We start from the raw sequence: 19,148 nt of genomic DNA on the forward strand, positions 1-19,148 counted from the left end.
TTTCTGCTTAGTGGGCTTAATTTTTTGAAGGCTGGAGGTTTTCTGTTATGGTGCCCATTTCCACCTGCTTTTCTACCAGTAAAGGAGGCATGCTGATGTAGAATTTGCATCCTTATTTTTGTCGTTATTATTGATTATAATAGATGACATAGGTTTAGATTATACATACAATGTCATTGCTGTCATTCAGATAATTGTAATTATTGCTAATTGTAATTATTGCTAATTGTAAAGAAGGATAATTTTTTTTGAAATGACTATTATTTTTTGGTTTTGTTTTTGTTTTTCTTTTTTTTTATTACACTTTAAATTCTAGGGTACATGTGCACAATGTGCAGGTTTGTTACATATGTATACATGTGCCATGTTGGTGTGCTGCACCCATTAACTCATCCTTTACATTAGGTATATCTCTTAATTCTATCCCTCCTCCCTCCCCCCACCCCACAACAGTCCCCGGTGTGTGATGTTCCCCACCCTGTGTCCAACTGTTCTCATTGTTCAATTCCCACCTGTGAGTGAGAACATGCGGTGTTTGTTTTTTTGTCCTTGTGATAGTTTGCTGAGAATGATGGTTTCCAGCTTCATCCATGTCCCTACAAAGAACATGAACTCATCCTTTTTTATGGCTGCATAGTATTCCATGGTGTATATGTGCCACATTTTCTTAATCCAATCTATCATTGATGGACGTTTGGGTTGGTTCCAAGTCTTTGCTATTGTGTATAGTGCCGCAATAAACATACGTGTGCATGTGTCTTTATAGCAGCATGATTTATAATCCTTTGGGTATATACCCAGTAATGGGATGGCTGGGTCAAATGGTATTTCTAGTTCTAGATCCCTGAGGAATCACCACACTGTCTTCCACAATGGTTGAACTAGTTTACAGTCCCATCAACAGTGTAAAAGTGTTCCTACTTCTCTGTATCCTCTCCAGCCCCTGTTGTTTCCTGACTTCTTAATGATCGCCATTCTAAGTGGCATGTGATGATGTCTCATTGTGGTTTTGATTTGCATTTCTCTGATGGCCAGTGATGATGAGCATTTTTCATGTGTCTGTTGGCTGCATAAATGTCTTCTTTTGAGAAGTGTCTGTTCATATCCTTCGTCCACTTGTTGATGGGGTTGTTTGTTTTTTTTTCTTGTAAATTTGTTTGAGTTCTTTGTAGATTCTGGATATTAGCCCTTTGTCAGTGAGTAGATTGCAAAAATTTTCTCCCATTCTGTAGGTTGCCTGTTCACTCTGATGGTAGTTTCTTTTGCTGTGCAGAAGCTCTTTAGTTTAATTAGATCCCATTTGTCAATTTTGGCTTTTGTTGCCATTGCTTTTGGTGCTTTGGACATGAAGTCCTTGCCCATACCCATGTCCTGAATGGTATTGCCTAGGTTTTCTTCTAGGGTTTTTATGGTTTTAGGTCTAACATTTAAGAAGAAGGATACTTAAAGTATAAGGGAAAATGTTACAATGTATGAAGGGAACATCAATAAATAGAATCTGGTAAAAAAGAGTTCTTGCTTTTGGGAGGCCAAGGCAGATGGATCACGAGGTCAGGAGATTGAGACAATCCTGGCTAACATGATGAAACCTCGTCTCTACTAAAAATACAAAAAATTAGCCAGGCGTAGTGGCACACACCTGCAGTCCCAGCTGCTTGGGAGGCTGAGGCAGGAGAACCGCTTGAACCCAGGAGGTGTAGGTTGCAGTGAGCCGAGCTTGCACCACTGCACTCCAGCCTGGGCAACAGAGCGAGACTCCATCTCAAAAAAAAGAAAAAAAAGAATTCTGGCTTTCAAAACTATGGATTAGGTAACTTTTGTGAATGAGTAAGATCATGAGTATTATAAAAATAGCACCTTTCTTTGTTGTCTTGGGGAAATTATCTTATTTTTTAATTGGATTTCAGAAAAGAGTATTTCAGAGAAATAAATCTCTGAAATGCTTTTTGAAGTGTGAAAGATTTAGAAGACAAAAGCAAACCTCCTATCTAGATAAACATTAAAGAGATTTGCACTCCCCTCCTCTACCTATTCAGGTTGCAACACTTTGGGGGTGGCTGCCTTGGTAGAGCTTGATCGTGACTCTGGTGGCTTGGGAGATGGCATGCCGCACAAGGGATTCATGGCTACAGCAGGCTTGTGGGACTGGGGCTCTCTAATACGTGGTTGGATTTGTAAAGAAATCAGGGCTATGTTGTGAACAAAAGGATATGCATGGGAGACAGTGAGACAAAGAAATGCTCCAGAAATTATTGGAATATAGGCCAGATAACTAACTGTACTTGTGCCATTTTCTGGGGGAAAATTCTCTGAAGTCTTTTTAGGAAAGGAATGGAAATGAGAATTCTCAGGTCCTCAAAACATTTCCTTTTACTCAGTCCTAACCTGAGGCCATTAAAGAATTCCCAGAGTCACGATGGAAGGCATGTTTGAGAGTATGAGCCAGAGTGAGGGTTAGAAATGTGTTGTTGGCCAGTTATGGTGGCTCATGCCTGTAATCCCAGCACTTTGGGAGGCCAAGGCAGGTGGATCACCTGAGGTCAGGAGTTTGAGACCAGCCTGGCCAAAATGGAGAAACCTCGTCTCTACCAAAAATACAAAAATTAGCCACGTGTGGTGGCACACACCTGTAATCCCAGCTCTCTGGGAGGCTGAGACAGGAGAATCACTTGGACCCAGGAGGAGGAGGTTGCAATGAGCCGAGATCATGCTACTGCACTCCAGCCTGGGTGACAGAGCAAGACTCCATCTCAAAAAAAAAAAAAAAAAAAAAAAAAAAGAAACAAATGTGTTTTCCAGGGTTCCGGGGTACTTAGGAAATTGGTTGCTTTTGCAGGTGGGAGTGGAGGTGACTAGGTAACAGCTGAGTGATTTTGCCCCAGTTGGACATGAGCCAGGTTGAGCAGAAAGCCCCGGGGATGGGGTGGGGGAAGGAATTGAAAGTTGGTCGTGTGGTTTGGCTTTGGCTTCATGGCATGCTCACATCTTGCTTCGCATAGCATGCTTAGACTACAGCAGGAGCACTAGGAAGAGGATTTCTGAGCTCAATACAAAAAGTTATAAATACCACCTATAAGGGTAATAAAGATATACAGTTGATTTTCTTCTTTGCAAGGCCAAATCTTGTAGGAAGATAAGAGTGAATGAGGTACAGGCTGGGAATTTGAGCCTTATATTCAGAGATTTTGGGTTGCTTCTGGTTCCGCTGTCTAGACAAAACCACGAGAGGATAGTGTCTAGAAATGAGAGGAAGCTCTTCCAGTGCAGAGGCTAGAATGTGTCAGCCTGTGCTGCGAGGCCTGGGATAGATATTTCTGAAGAGTAAAAGGGCAGCTTTCCTACTGGATACTTGATCCTCAGCCTCTAGAAAACTCTACTTTATTAACTTTGTTGACTTCCTAGGCACCACATGGGATCCTTGTTCTTCCTTCTTGTAAGCAGTAATTGAAATCAGTTTGGCAGCTTGGTTTACAGTGACCATGGTGGCTTGTCTCCCATGCTCTCACCTCACTCTGTTGATGTTGTAAAACCTCCAGCTAGCTTCATGGGGTGGCTGACCCACGTTGCTCATTTATTCATTCAACACATATTCATTGACGATCTACTCTATGCCAGGTACTGTTATCAGCACTGGGAATAGATCAGTGAACTATTGATCTATTTGTCTGATGGGACAAATTGACAAATTGGGAAAGGTTCCATTACACAGGTGACATTTAAGCAAAGTCTTGAATAAGGGAGGGAATAGTACCATGAGGATATCCTGGTGAAGAGCATTTTAGGCTGAGGGCACAGCAGGGAAAAGGCCCTGATGTGGGAACATCCTTGGTGTCTTGAGGTACAGAGGCCAGCGTGGCTGGCACAGAGTAAGAAGTTGGAGGTGCCGGGCATGGTGACTCACACCTGTAATCCCAGCACTTTGGGTGGCTGAGGCAGATGGGTCACCTGAGCCCAGGAGCTTGAGACCAGCCTGGGCAACATGGTGAGACCCCATCTCTACAAAAAAATACAAAGAAAATTAGCCAAATGTGGTAGCGTGCATCTGTAGTCCCAGTTACTTGGGAGGCTGAGATGGGAGGATTACTTGAGTCCAGGAGGTGGAGGTTGCAGTGAGCTGAGATCATGTCAGGGTGACAGAGTGAGACCCTGTCTCAAAAAAAAAAAAAAAAAAAGAATAAAAAAGAAGTTGGAGGTAGGTAAGGAGAGGAACGTGGGGGACAGAGTCCTCAGGACTCTGGCTTTTACTCTGAGTGAGTCGAAAATCCAATTAAAGGTTTGAAAGAGAGGAATGACCTGATCTGACATTTTATTGTGAACATTTTCAGACCTTTACAGAAGTGGAAGAGCATAATGATCCTTCACGTACACATCGCCCAGCTTCAACTATGATGTTTCGTTTGTAAATATTTCCGTATACAATTCCAAAGGATGAGGACTACTTTTAAAAGTCCAACTATAATACCGTTATATTTTAAAAGTTAACACTATGTCTTTAAATATCAAGAGTTTGTATAGATTCGCACTTTGAAGGTCGAGCTGATGAAATTTCCTGACGGGTTGGATGTGACATGAGAGAGGAGTCAAGTATTGCATAGTAATTAAAAACCTTTGCAGCATAGTCCATTTACCGAAAGACTACTATGTATGCACTTCAAAGCAGGTTTTAAAGATTAACACCGAGCATCTGGCTTCATGAGTTTTAACTTCTTTTCATAAATGTTATACAATGTCATCATCTCTCCAGATAGAGAAAATGCTATTATACTTATTTTCAAATGAGGAAAATGACACAGAATTATTTACATATTATGTAACTTGGTCCCAAGTCCCTTAGATACTGGTTTAGAAAATCCTAGTAAACTGGAAATGACTTATCCAAAATTGAAATTTATTTTGCTCTATTGTCTTTTATTGCCTATGGGAACTTTGTGCAGGTAACTAGGCACATATCAGGACTGATTTACTGACCTCTCAAAGTATTTTTAATTATTTTGGGGGATATCACACAATGAGTTCTACACAATTCATTTGAATCGAATTCAACTTAAGTAAATTCAAATGATGTATTGGCTGCCTCCTATTTATTAGATGCTGCTCACAGGTATAAAAGCATAGGCTAACAAGTATAAAACCTGCGTAACTGTAGGTTTCAATGCAGTGTGATGAGGGCTGAGAAGATAGTGGTACAAAGAAGAGAGGTAGCAGAGTGAAGTTGAGTCAATGTGATGAAGATTTCTCTAGACTTGAAAGGGCTAGAAAAGGTTATTCTTGGCAGGTAAAAAACATGAGCGAAGGCATAAGGATAAGCACAGGCATGGCAGATTTGGGAATGTCACGTAATTCGTTGCTGGCTTGCAAAGTACATGGAAGGGGAGTGAAGGGGCAGAAGGAGATGAATCTGGAGGGAGAGGTTAAAGTGTTCCAGAGAGCAATATGCAGGTGTTACTCTAAGTCAAAGAGGTCGTAATAGCATGTCCAAACTCCAAAACTCTAAACAAGTCATAGAATTGCTGCCTTGGTAGGGCATATCACACATATCAACCCAATCTTCTGTCACCATGACATCCATATAACTCCAACTCTACACATTTCCCAGCCTATGTTCCCAGAGTCTCCAGATGACGTCTGCAAACTGCACTGCAGAAGGCTCTGCTATGTCTTCTTAAAAGTAAGCAAGACTGTTTTCCTTTGTTACATGAGCGGCAAAAGGATAGGGTGCTCTTTGACCTCACTTACTGTAGGGTGGATAGGAAAGTCAAGGAAGAGTAACCCAGAAGATTTAGTTTTACCTTTCACATCAAAGAGGTCCCTTAGCATCTACTCAGAGCTGTCACAATTTCTGGTGTGTGATTATGTTTAAGAATTCGGCCTTGCCATTGTTGAAGTTGTTCTGTGGAAAAAGAACCTCTCTTAATTTTACAACATGTCCAACTTCTCTTTTATTCCAGAATCACTCATATGCTGTTGGACTCTTTCCAACCATGTGTGCTAACCTGGGCAATGTCATAACAGATGAATTATGTTTACTTTGTCTTTGATATCTCAGCTCTTTTTTCTTCTATTCAAGTTCCCACCTCCATCATTACTGATAAGAGTTCATTGAACAAAGAATGTGTCAGATATACAGAAGTGTTTCCCCCCTTTTCTCTGTTTCTCTGTTCCTTCCTTTCCTTTAGTTTCCTTTCTCTATCTGTTTTCTGATGCCTCATTTTAGAAAAGTGATTTTTTTGTGTGGGAAAATCATTTTAGCATTAGAAACACAATAGCTATCACTGACAGCTTCCTCTGATGAAATGGCCGTTTGTCATCATTACTCGGTCATGGGAGTGCTAAGAAGACTTAAATGCAGGGCTACCACCCCTTCCCAACTCATCTTTTATCCACTTTATTTCTCTAAGGAAAGAGTTTGAAAAATGGGCTTTGCCCTCTTGGATGCAGTGAAGAAATTCTAGCTGGCTACAGATGTTATTGTTGGTTGGAGGCAAGGGATAGAATCATGGTCACACAATTGTAGAGCCAGATGGGGAATGTAGCAAACATAGTTGCAATTTCTCATTTTACAGATGAAGAAACTGAGGTGCAGAGAGGTTTGGTGACTTGTTTAAGGCATGTAATTGTTATTGGCAGCTTTCTGTTCAGAACTTAAGAGTATGACTCAGTCTGGATCTTTTCATCATAATACTCTGCTCCTCTTACTTTTCCCTGAAATTTATCACATTGACAGCAATGTGATCCCTAATGACACACAGATTCCCAAATAATTTTCGTAGTAAAAATTTCCATTTGCAATTCTGGACATGTGTGTGTGGAATTTTATGTGATGACATATTGGTCCTATCTTTTGGATAGGATCATAAATGAAATGACTTATAGATCACATTCAAAAGCAGGCCAGGGGCCAGTGTGTAAGCAGGTGTGTTTTCATATTTGGAGTTCTGTACTTTTATGTTAGTCAGTGGGTCTAGGACTCTTGTAGTGCATTTCCAAAGGGTCAAAGTCTTCTGCCTTGAGCTGTCAGCTTTCCAAGGCAGAGGCTGGATGCTTTCTCTTCCTTCTGGGCTCCTTCCTCTTAGGCTTCCCCCTTCTCTTCTCCTCCATTTGTATCTGTCCTTTTTCCCGGTACTTTCCCTGGCTGGTCTCAGCTAGATGCTCACTCAATGCTGTTGAATAAATGAATGAATTTCTTAGTAATTATGCAGGTAAATCAAGTTATTGTCTCCCAATACAGTGCTATGCTTTCTGTGGAAATTAGACTGGAAGTCAGGCTTTTTAAAAAAGAAGATGTGGTGTCAAACTGCCGCTCTCTCTCTCTCTCGACTTACCTTTTTTCTATCATCCATATACCTTCTTTCTTTTATCTTTGGGTTCCGAGACCTCACCATTCATTAGCACTTGGAGCAGATTGGTAAGAATAAAGAAAGGAGAGGTGGTGAAACTCAGCTTGGGTCATCTGGTTACACATTAGTAACTGACAAAAGATAAAAAGATACAGACTAAATGGGTTTTTAGGGAACTTTTTCCAGCCTATTCTTGTTTCCCATTAGCGTGAAAAATCAACACTTGCTTGTATTTTGGGGTGAAGACATTTTTCTTAAGTGAGTGGGAAAGCCTCTTGACATTTTACAGAGAGCCTTAAATTTTGAATGGTGAATGCTAATGTTCTTTGTGCATAAAGAATTTCAGAACTCGTATATATGAGCATTAATGATGCATCATTTTCTATTTGTGAGTTAAACTAGGTATTATCTGTAATCATATTTTTAGGAAACATTCAAACTTTCATCAAGCCATTCTCTTGTATGACTGTCAGCTCCATTAACTCTGTTTTCATGGAACGCAACAGAGTTCTTAACCTTTGCATTAGAAATTAAATTAGCATTTTCTCTCAAAGAAGTATTGCTGTCCTTACAATAAATAATTGTAGACAATTTCTTTCTTTCTTTTTTTTTTTTTTTTTTTGAGATGGGTTCTCTCTCTCTGTCACCCATGCTGGAGTGCAGTGGCACAGTCACAGCTCACTGCAGCCTCAACCTCTTGGGCTCAAGTAATCTTCCCACCTCAACCTCCTGAGTAGCTAGAATTATAAGTGCACACCAGACCTGGCTAATGTTTAAATTTTTTGTAGAGTTGGGGTCTTGCTATTTTGCCCAGGCTGGTCTCTAACTCTTGGGCTGAAGCATTCCTCCCACCTCAGCCTTCCAGAGCAGTGAGATTATAGGTGTGAGCTACCACGCCCAGCTAATTGCAGGTGATTTCTAATGGCATTTAGTATTTCTGGGTTTAAGGATGAGATCTGAGGTAATGACTTTGTTTCCAGATGTGAAATAATTTGTCCTTGGGTTGTGAGCCCTTTGGGTGGGCTCCCAAGGATCCTGCTGTCTTCTGGGAGCCCAGGCTCTGGGGTCAGACTGCCTGGGACCTTGACTCCCTGTTTTCTGATTGTACAACTTTGGTGAGTGGCCTGATTCCTCTGTGCCTTGGCTACCTTGGTTACTATTTCTAAAACAACTGGTGTTGTAATAGTACTGCTTAGAGTACTTTCAAGGGTTAAATGAATTAGTCCAGGTAAAACGCTTAAAATAGTGCCTGCCACAACCATCAATTTAGCGTGAAAATCTGCTCACCTGCTTGGCCAGCCCCTTTTACTTTATTAGACCAAGGGTCGTGCTGAGTTTTCCAGAAGTCTAAGCTGCGGTCTAATCTTTGTGCAGAAGCTGAAATAGCAGCCATAACGTTCTCCCTAGATGATTTCGTGGAGCTTCTTTGAACTGTATATATCTCCAATCATTTTTTTGGAAGAAATTTTCTTCTGTACTTTTTAGGGATGAGAATTACCTGCCTTGGCTTATTAACTAAAAGACATCGTGATTACAAATAAAATTAAATAAATATTGTATCACTAAATAGATAATAGGAGATAGATATATTAAGTTTTCAGATAAACAGTATAAAAGAGCTAGAGTAATTTGTAAAAAGTTGGGAGGACCTATTTTGTCATGCAGGAAACAATTTTTAACTTGCCTACCCCAGAACATAGCTACCACATGGTTAATGAATTGACCTGGCCCAGGACTCACTTACCTTGAGCTTTTCTAAAAAGGAGGATCAGGATTTTCCTCTCCAGACTCTACCATTTTAGGTAGAGTCCTTCTTGTCAATTCTTTTTAAGAACACACATTTACTTTTGTGGAAAATAAATACATACAAAATAAATACGTACAAAATTGCATAGCAATTAGAAATACCCAGGAGGTATGTTCTGGTCACAGACACAAACTGCCTCCAACTTCTGTCCATCCATAGTGATATTTAAAGCAGAGAGGGGTACACAGGAAACCACATTTAGATGGACTCAGATGTTGGCACACATACAAGCATTGATAACTGGCTTCTCATTACATGAATACATTCTTCTGTCAGAACAACAGACTCAGCTATGCTTCTGGCAAAATTGTTCTTAATTCTCTATTGATTAATTTATTCGGTAAGTATTTATTGGGTATTTTCTGTCTGAAAAGTGCGATTCCAGGTGCTTTGTGTATCTCTGTGTGTGGGTGTTATATAAATACTTATAATACAGTATCCATACTCTTGAAAAGCTTAGTTGGGAAGGTAAGGCATACAATACGGAACACAAAATTTTAGTCATTCCACAACCATCTGTTGAATGGCTGCTATTGTTAGTATCGTGGAGAAAACTGAGAAGCAAAGATGACTATAATAGGATCTCTTTTCTGGAGATGCACAGTGGACACATAGTTACATGATGATGATAAGGACTCCAGAATAGTTCTATACATGATGCTCTGGGGCCACATGCAGATTCTGATGAGAAACAATGAACTCTTTTTGGCTGCTACCTGAGAAGGAGTAATTGTCACTCAGGAGATTTTTGCCTTTTGACCAACATAGAAAGGAGTGTGAGTGAAGGCTAGAGGTGTACTAACTTGGTCAGGGCAGGGTGACACGTAAAATTAACCATCACAGGGAAGGGTAGGGTTGGAGAGGCAGACTGTGGCCAGGTTACAATGGGCTGAGGCTAAGGAGACTGGGTTTATCCTGTAGGCCAGTGGGTCTTACTCTGAAGTCTTTTGGGTGGGACATTCATGGACTTCAAGAGACCTGTGAATGCCCTAAGATTATAAGTAAAATCTGTGAGTCTGTAACTAAAGCTAAAGCTATTTTTCTGGGGCCCACCATCTAAAGAAGATTCTGAAGCCTTAGGGTGGCTGTGGAGGAGACAGGAAGGTCCATTTTGCATGGTAGAACCCTGCCTGGCTCTTGCTGCAGTGTGGGAGGACAGGTTTGCAGTGCGGAGGTGTGGCAGGCATGGAGTTGGGAGGACTGGCAGAGGACTCGCCATGTCCCTACACTCACTCAGATGGCAAATATTTATTAATCATCCAACTGTGTATCAGACACTAAGAATAAGCTGGGAGGCCATGGCAAGTGAGGTCACCACAGACCCTGCCACAGTGGAGGTTATGGTCTATAGGTAAGGCAGGGAAGAGCACTGCAAAGGGTTTTCCCATTGCATCAATCACTTATTTATGCACATGTTGATTCAACAATTATTTCTATGCCAAGCTGTCTTCAAGGTGCTGGAGGAAATGAAGCGTACATTTCACTGGGGAAGACAGACAATAAGTAAACACATTAAAATCTGGCTTGGCTTGACGTTGGGGAGTGGTGAGTGCCATAAAGAAAACAAACCATTTATGCAGCCAACAAACATATGAAAAAAAGCTCATCATCACTGGTCATTAGAGAAATGCAAATCAAAACCACAATGAGATACCATCACATGCCAGTTAGAATGGTGTTCATTAAAAAGTCAGGAAACAACAGATGCTGGAGAGGATGTGGAGAAATAGAAACACTTTTACACTGTTGGTGGGAGTGTAAATTAGTTCAGCCGTTGTGGAAGACAGTGTGGTGATTCCTCAAGGATCTAGAACCAGAAATACCATTTGACCCAGCAATCCCATTACTGGCTATATACCTAAAGGATTGTAAATCATTCTACTCTAAAGACACATGCACACGTATGTTTATTGCAGCACTGTTCACAATAGCAAAGACTTGGAGCCAGCCCAAATGCCCATCAATGATAGACTGGATAAAGAAAATGTGGCACATATACACCATGAAATACTATGCAGCCATATAAAAGGATGAGTTAATGTCCTCTGTGGGACACGGATGAAGCTGGAAACCATCATTCTCAGCAAACTAACACAGGAACAGAAAACCACACACTGCATGTTCTCACTGATAAGTGGGAATTGAACAATGAGAACACATGGACACAGGGAGGGGAACATCACACACCTGGGGCCTGTCAGGGGGTTGGGGGCTAAGGGAGTGATAGCATTAGGAGAAATACCTAATGTAGATGACAGGTTGATGGGTGCAGCAAACCACCATGGCATGTGTATACCTATGTAACAAACCTGCACGTTCTGCACGTGTATCCCAGAACTTAAAATATAATTAAAAAAAAAAAAAAAAAGAAAACGAACCAGTGTAAGAGGATGGAAAGTAATAGGCTCGTTTAGAATGGTGTGAGAAAGCCAGGCAGGGAGAAGGTGCTGAGACAGAGAGGTCCTGGATGTGTTTGTGGAACAGCTGTGACAGCACCTGGAACTTGGAGAGCAAGGGAAGGAGTGTGGGCAGGCAAGGGTGAAGGTGCAGGGGGTTGTGCTGGTCCTTCCAGGTCACGGAAGGACTTGAGCTTTACTCTTGTTGTGGTAAGAAGCTGCTGAGGGCTTGGAGTTAGGGGAGTGAAAAGATCTCTACTGTAATAGTAACTTAACCCCAGGAGCCAGCAAAGCTCCCTGGAGGAAATGCAGTTTAAGCTGAGAATGGGAGGATAAACAGGTGTTTTTCAGGGAAGAGGAAGGGTGCTCTAGGCACAGAGAACAGCATGCTGGAATGCTTCTGCTAGATCATAGGGGCAAAATGGGAGTGTGGGAGTAGGAGAGGGCTTTCTGGGAAAGATATTTATTTTAATTTTGCATGCATTGAGTTTTTGAGGTTTCTCTGGTTTGTTCAAGTGGAGGTGCAGAGTGGGTATTTAGCACATAGGTCTGAAGTCCAGGGGAGGGGTGTGGGACAGCAGTTGGGTGTGGCGGAGATTCCACAAAGAGCAAATATCATCTGAGAATGGCAGAGGGCTGAGGGCAGAGCCCTGAGGAGCACTGGCATTTAGGAGCCTGCTGGGGAAAGAAAATACTGCAAAGGGAACGGAAGTGGAGTGGTTGCCAGACATAGAAGCTAGTGTCTAAGTAGATGTCATGAGATGTAGGGAAGGTGTTACGTATCTAAGAATGCAAAGTTGAACCCCTGTGAACTGTAATACTTAAGATAAGTCGTATAAATTGTGTGGAACTAGAGCTTGGTTTTCCAGGAGAGATGAAATGTGTGTAGGTGACAGGAAGCAATGAATACGTGGGCGAGTGTAGTGTGAGCAATTTCTCAGAGGTGAATTTGACAGCATTTTGCTTAGGAAGCTACAAAGAGACCAATGCTAGCTGGTGCAAGGAATTCAAGAATTTGGACTTAAGTCTATATAATGATGATTTTTTTTAACGAGTTTCCCGGTTTATCACTCCCAGAGTATAGGCAGAAGTTTGAGAGTTTTATGTGTATTTTCTGGAAAAGATAGTTTCAGTGTTTTTTACATTCTCAAACAGGTTTATGATCCAAAGAAAAGGCAGTGGTCACAGATACATGAAATGACAAGGTATTCAAAGGAGAACGTTGTACTTTATGACAGTTCTTTGGGCAGTGGCTTGCAGGATGAGTTTGAGGAATGATTGGAGGCAGGAGAGTAATTCTAGTAATTCAAATGTGGAGTATTATTGATCTGTCAGACACAAATGCAAAAACAAGGAATTCAAAGGATAGGCAGAGTGTTTTGAAGAAATAATTGATGAAATTTGGTAATGAGTTAGATGTAGGAGATATATTTAGCAAATATTTATTAAGGACTGTATTAATCTGTTATCATGCTGCTAATAAAGACATACCAAGACTGGGTACATTATAAAGAAAAAGAGATTTAATGGACTCACAGTGCCACATGGCTGGGGAGGCCTCACAATCATGGCGTAAAGCAAAGGAGGAACAACGTCACGTCTTACATGGCGGCAGGCAAGAGAGTGTGTGCAAGGGAACTGCCCTTTATAAAACCATCAGATTTCATGAGAGTTATTCACTATCATGAGAATAGCAAAGACAAAAACCTGCCACCATGATTTAATAACCTCCCACTGAGTTCCCCCAGGACACATGGGAATTATGGAAGCTACAATTCAAGATAAGATTTAGGTGGGGATACAGCCAAACCATATCAAGGACCTACTGTATATGGTTAAAATTGGGAGCAAATGAGACATGATTCTTGCCTTCTTGGAGTTTACTGTTTACTGGGGGAACATACACTTGTCAATAATCACCCAAATATAGGATTGGAAATTGTGGTAAGTGCCATGAAAAACAAGTATAGGGAATTTTGAGTGTACATAGCTTTGGGGACTTGATTTGATGAGGGAGCCTTATGAATTTATTGCACTAGAACTGAATTAAACCACATTTCTAGGGAGTGGACATCTATCTGTTGGTTCTTTAAATGTAGCTTTACAAAAATATTTCCTTTAAAAATCAAGGCTTCTTAAATTTTTAAAACTGCTTGGCTAATCAGGGGAATAATGCTTTTGGATAGCTGGTATCATTATTTATGGTTGGAAAAACAACAGTATTTGATTACATTGAGCTTTAAACTTTTCCTTTGATTAATGAAAATTTTATTGGCCAATAGTTTTTATTATGCTCTGTTTTTACTTGGTCCAAGAGATTCTATTTTCTGGATCCAATATGAATACCTTCAGACATCCCTCTTTTTTTTTTTTTTTTTTTCACCCAGGCTGGAGTGCAGTGGCATGATCTAGGCTCACTGCAGCCTCCGCCTCCTGGGTTCAAGCAGTTCTCCGCTTCAGCCTCCCGAGTAGCTGGGATTACAGGTGCCTGCCACCACACCTGGCTTATTTTTGTATTTTTACCAGAGACGGGGTTTCACCATCTCGGCCAGGCTGGTCTTGAACTCCTGACCTCATGATTCACCCACCTCGGCCTCCTAAAGTGCTGGGATTACAGGTGTGAGCCACCGCACCCAGCCCAGACATCCCTCTTAATTGTGTTGAATATGTAGTATCAGTGGTGCTTTCATTTGAAAATATTTAGTAGTCAATTGATGTAATGAAAACAGAACTAGACCAAGGCAGTTAAGCTTCCTATTTCCATAGGTGCAGTGGTATTGTGTCTTTTTTATATGATCTCTCATGCTTCTGGACATCCTTTTTTCTGCTATTCTTCATTCCCTAGCTGCACTTGGTGCTTCATGGTTGAAATGCATTGTCATAGATGCATTCATTTCTCATTCGATCTTCAGCTCTACTTCTTTCCAGAGAATCTCTACAGGCATCTGTTAGGTTGAAGGACATCTAATGTCTTCATGTGTAGCTTGGTAAACCAGTCAACTTTCTATCTGAGTCTTAAGAGAAAGTGCCCAAGATGAGAAATGGTACAGGTTTGGTGACAATTCAATGGGAAAAAGATAAGAATTTTATAAGGAAGGAGGTATCTTAGTAATTGTGCTAAAGAAGTAGATAAACCTTCACTTGTAATAAAGGGATAGGGCTTGGTTAGGGTTTGTGAAGTCTCCCCTTAGGAAGGCAAACCATGAAACATTTTGAGTCTTTTAAAGAAGGAAAATAAGAGTCTTTAAAGAAATTTTTAAAATTTATTTTATGTATTTTTTAGAGACAGGCTCTCAGTCTGTCTCCCAGGCTGGAATGCAGTGGTGCAATCATAGCTCACTGCAGCCTTGAATACCTGGGCTCAAGTGGTCCTTCTGTCCCAGCCTCCAGAGTAGCTGGGACTGCAGGCATGAGCCATGTGCCCAGCAAGAGGCATTCATTTTGGTACTATGATAATACAGAAAAACAAAGGGCCTTTGAGGCTGAGGGAGCAGAAGAAGGATGGATGTAGACATGGTATAGGTACTTTCTACTAAAGAGCTGTGAGGCTAAAAATGCCAGGTCTATGACAGGTGCAGTGGGCCAAGGCCAGGTAGAGAGCAGCAGGAAGACATGAGGTGGGGACCTGTACCTAGGCCTATCTGCTGGGACTGATCTAGCCATAGGTACTCAGAGAAGCCCAGGTTGGTGCCTGACTCCCCTTATGGCCTAGACATGGACACCTCCCGGTCTGTTCCTTCCTGCTGCCCATGGTTGGGCTATGTTAGTCTGTATTCTGAGGACACAGCTCTCTGTCTAGAGGAAGTTATGTTATCTTGGTCTGATGGATACTCAATGTGAACGTTATTTCAACGTGCCACAGGATCTTGGAGCCCAGAAGAAGATCGCTCTTGCCTTTTAGTTTATATTCTTTTTTTTTTTTTTTTTTAAATAACGTTTTGAGAGTCTTTATGGAGTAAGTCTGGGCCAAAATGATAATTGACAATGTTATTTACATGGATTTCTAAGTTGGCTAAAAAAGTTCCTTTATGGGTAGTGAATATAGCCCATGTAGTTTCCTCGTCTTCTTTAGATGCCTTCTATTTGTATGCCCAAAGTCTGCAGTTGATTTTCAGTAAGTTGGGGGTCATCTTAGAGATAAAATGTAGATGAATGGCATTTTGCTGACAGCACACATCTTTGCTATTTCTGAGGAAAATGGGCTCTTGCTATTAAATCTTTTGTCAATATTTATAAAAATAATATTTAGTTATTCTATCTATATTGTGGAAACTATAAATTTATTGATTCAGTCATTTGATATCAATATTGTTGGGTCCCTATTTCAAGTGAGGCACTATGCTCTAAGCACATGGCATTTTAAAGATGAATAAGACACAAGGAACTTTGCAGATAGTAATGGAAATGAGAATTAATCAACTGAAGATTAATATAGTAAGTAGCAGAAGAGAAGTAAAAAAATCTTCTAGAGAGTTCAGAACAGGGATGTTAATTCAAGTTTGTGGGGATTAGGAGTGGCTAATAAGAGAGGCATTCAGGTAAAAGGTGACATAAAAATGCAGTATTCCCCTCCCACTCATTAGGATGGCTACTATATTAGAAAAAGAAGAGAGTAAGTGTTGGAGAGGATATAGAGCAAATAGAAACCTTGTGCCTTGTTCATGGAATGTAAAATGGTGCAGCCACTGTGGAAAACACTGGTGATTCCTCAAAATATCAAAATAGAATAATCATATGATCCAGTAATTCTACTTCTGGGTATATATCTAAAAGAATTAAAAATCTGGGTCTTGAAGAAATATTTGTATACCCATTAGTTATAGCAACATTATTCATAATAGCCAAAAAGTAGAAGCAATCCAGATGTCTATAGATGGATGAATGGATAAACAAAGTCTGTGTAGTATATACAGACAATGGCATATTAGTCACATCATGGACCTTCAGGACATTATTTTAAGTGAAATATGCCAGACACAAAAAGCGAAAGTAGGGTTCCACTTAATGAAGTATCGAGAATTGCCAAATTCACAGAGAACAAAAGTAGATTGGTGGCTGCTAGGGGATAGGGGAAGGAGAAAATGGGGGATTATTGTTTAATGGGTATGGAGTTTCAGTTTTGTGAAATGAAAATGTTCTGAAGACTGGTTGCATGATGATGTGAGTATATCTAACACGATTGAATTGATGAGCACTTAAATGTGGTTATGATGGTAAACTTTGTGTTATGTATATCTTACCACAATTTAAAAAATATAGCATTTCATTATGTAGGCGTGGGTGGGAAGATACTTGACACATTGGAACTTCCGGCCATGCGTATATTGTTCACTCGCTTATTCCTTCATTCATTCAACAAACATGTATTGAATGCTTGCTATGTGCTGGGCACTGAGCTAGATACAACAATTAATAAGGCTTATAAGACATTGAATCTGTCAATTTCATACTTGCTAAATATCTACTCCCACCTCCAAAGGCACTAAGTTTCTACAGTTAGATATTCATAGCTGCTTGCTACTGACTTGAATCATGCATAAGATATTAGTAAACAAGCAATAAAAAGATTTGAGGTTGATGGGGGCGGGTTCGACAGCATGGTGGGGAAATGGAAAGAGATGGGTAACAGAATACAAACTAGAATTGAAAACTGTGAGCCAGCGCTCTCTAAAGAACATTAAAAAATAAAGAATTCCTATTTGAGGCTGCCAACCTCAGAACTAAGTTATTTAGAACGGACAAAATTGGCAAAGTCAGACGTACTCAACCCAAGGAGCCAATATTTTGTGAATATTATGGCAAATGTAGTTTGAGAATCACTACCACAAAATTGTGAACCATAATAATGAGTGAGAAGGCAGGGAGAGGTTATACAATTTGGGCTAAAAGGAAAGACAGGGCTTGTGAAGGGGAGGACCAGTGAAAGTCAGTGTGGTTCAGGTATTTGGGTGGGGAATGGAAGCAGGAAGCTTGAGCTTCCTTTGCCAGGAGACCCTGCTGGAAGGGCTATCATCAATTGACTTTAGCTCATCTTAGGATTTTCATTTTTTAAAAAATGTTCATAGGAACCTTCACTCCATCTATACTTTCAATGTCTGCCTACCTTTGTTTCTTATACAACTTTGAACACTCTCTACATTCATTTAAATATATTGTGGAGTGCCAACTACATACCAGGCACTGTGCTGGGCTCTTATCCCACCTTTATTTGATTGCACATGCCTGCCAAGTCCTGGTCCAATATAACATCTACTCCTGTGCCTGGTCCGGCAAGAGATGCAAACTCATCTTCCTCTACTTTCCTTACCTCCTTCCTTCCAGTCTTCTTCAAGTTGTCTTCATTGAGGCAGTTTCTTTTACCTGTGTTTTTAATCCCAACTGCTCTAGTTTCCTTCTTGGCTTTATTCTTTTATCTTCTTTGTGCTTTCAACCATTCCCTCTCTCCTGGCCCATGCCCTTCAGTCTACACAAGGCCTTCTCAAGTCTCTTTATTCTAAACAATTCATTTTCTTGGGTCTTATATTCTTTAGCTGCCACCCTATCTGTATCTTTTCCTATTCTCCTCCAAGTTCTCAAAGGAATGCCTTCCCTCATTTTAATCTCCTGGCATTCCATCTGCTGGATTTTGGCTTGTGCCTGTACCTGTCTAAGGAAACTCCTTGCTAAGAGTCTGCTTTGTCAGGTCTGAATTCACTTAACCAGTCTTTGCTTTGTTGGACTTCTGTGCCCCATTTGCCATTCTTGATCATCCTCTCTGTAAAGCTTTCTACTTTCTTAAAGCATTTTATGTCCTTATTTTATTGGTTTTCCTAGAGTCTCCTTACTGTTCATTTTCAGCTTCCTTTCTGTGTTCTTCTGATTGTCTCTCTACATTTTTTTTTTAGCTTTCTACTTTCTTAAAGCATTTTACTTCCTTATTTTCTTGGTTTTCCTAGAATTTTCTTACTGTTCATTTTCAGTTTCCTTTCTGTGTTCCTCTGATTGTCTCTCTTTCTACATTTTTTTTTTTCTGTGTTCCTCTGGTTGTCACGCAGGCTGGAGTTGTCATGATCGATCGTAGCCTACTGCAGCCTCGACATCCTAGGCTCAAGTGATCCTCCCACCTCAGCCTTCCAAGTAGCTAGGACTACAGTCGCACATCACCATTCTCAGCTAATTTTTTTAAAAAGCATTTTTATAGAGATGGAGTCTTGCTGTATTGTGCAGGCTGGGCTCAAACTCCAGGCCTTATGCAATTCTGCTTTGGCCTCCCAAAGTGCTGGGATTCCAGGCATGAACCACCATGCTCAGTCTCTACATGTTCCTAAAGGGGAGTTTTGAATATTGAAGAACAGTATTTTCAAATTGCAGATTCAAGTTATAAAAACTGATATCCAGGGTTATGTGGCAATGACATAAAAATTTGAATTGTTATTTTTTTGACACATGTTCTGTGTTGTCCATCAGTTCATCTGAGTTCCAAATGTCCCAGCCATTTTATGCTTTGTCTCTGTTTCCTAGAGACCCTGAGTGTGGTCTAGAGTTGGAATGAGCATTGGTCCCTAATGGTTCTGAAATAATTGTAAATTCCTGCAAAAACATTAAGTCTATTAGAAACCAGCTAATTTC

The 19,148-nt window shown here is 40.6% G+C and overlaps 1 protein-coding gene across 2 annotated transcripts in view; it reads left to right on the forward strand.

Annotated features, from left to right (window-relative positions):
• ESR1 (estrogen receptor 1) overlaps nt 1-19,148 on the forward strand; it is a 411,090-nt gene that overhangs the window by 132,465 nt on the left and 259,477 nt on the right. The gene's annotated exons all lie outside the window — the stretch shown is intronic.

This window comes from Symphalangus syndactylus, chromosome 2 (assembly GCF_028878055.3).
Source record: "Symphalangus syndactylus isolate Jambi chromosome 2, NHGRI_mSymSyn1-v2.1_pri, whole genome shotgun sequence".
NCBI lineage: Eukaryota > Metazoa > Chordata > Mammalia > Primates > Hylobatidae > Symphalangus > Symphalangus syndactylus.